This window comes from Tupaia chinensis, unplaced genomic scaffold, assembly GCF_000334495.1.
Source record: "Tupaia chinensis unplaced genomic scaffold, TupChi_1.0 Scaffold146027_1, whole genome shotgun sequence".
NCBI classification, from domain to species: domain Eukaryota; kingdom Metazoa; phylum Chordata; class Mammalia; order Scandentia; family Tupaiidae; genus Tupaia; species Tupaia belangeri.
Window position 1 is genome coordinate 168,973 of NW_006205883.1, and position 1,188 is coordinate 170,160.

Genomic DNA, 1,188 nt, shown 5'->3' on the forward strand with positions numbered 1-1,188 from the left:
TGGCTGCGATTGCTTTTATTTTTTGAACCATCGAGACCATAGCGCTTTGTTCCAGCAGACAGAGAAAAGTCAACAGCCCTTTCCTGGTCTTTCCACTCAGGGGCCCCTGTCCCCTGCCCTCTGTCCCTGTTTCTCTGCGTCCAGTCCAGCAGGGCAGCGAGACTTCTTTACAAAGGGGTGTCCCCGACTGTGTGGGGAAAGAAATCACAGGCGGTTGGCCAGGGTCAGGCTGGTCTCACCTCACTGCGTTCTGACGGTCCACACGTGGCATGTTCTCAGCCCAGACCCAGGGAAGGGAAGAGTCTTCGCCTCCTCATGCACTGGCTTGGAAGGGAGTGGGAGTGTACACTGTCATTCTGAGACACACGGCACATCCAGTCTCACCCACTCAGCATGGCTCCATGCTGCCCCTTTGAAACGTCCACTCAAAATCCCCCCACTGTCCTTCAGTTACTCTCCTCTCTGTTCATGCCAGGATGTGTATGTGATGTCTGGGGCTATGGCAGCTTCTCTGACACCAGGAGGTCACCTGTCCATGCTTCGGGTGGTAAACAGGTGGTCTTGAAAACTCTAGAGTGCACATTGGCTTCTTGGTCTGCTACTGCATGAAAGAGAGAGCACACACGTGTCTTGTTTACTGCATTCTTACTCTTAGCCTCTGTGAAGAACAACTTGCGACGGTTTCTAGCATGAGGATGACACGCAGACAGACAGGTGAATGTTGTGGAGTGAATTGTCCCGGTGAGAGCAAGGCTCCGTCAAGAAGATGAGCCAAGCCATGCTTGCGTTCCTTGGCGACTCAGAAACGCTAGGTATGGAAGCGCTTGCATGGGGCTCTGTGAGGCTGTGCGAGGCAGTGAGTCCCCACGCTCCTTCAGACGGCTGGGGAACGCAGCGACAATCCGTGTGTTGCTCTCCAGGGGACGTGGAAGAAAGGAAGTGGGGTGTTGCGGGGTGTACACCGAGATCCTCTCTCTCTCAGACTCTCAGATAGAAGACTGACCCAGCTCCTGTCCTGCCACACTTCTCCGGGAAGGGCAGAGGAAGCGAGGAGCAGGCGTGGAGATGCATTCTTCCACGTGGTCACTGTCGGGTCCTGGTTACAAGCGGCTGTCCCCGTCCTCCCGGCAGGCACAGAAGGGGAAGGTCCCACAGCACGGCTGCAGCCATGGCTTCCACAGGGTGCCG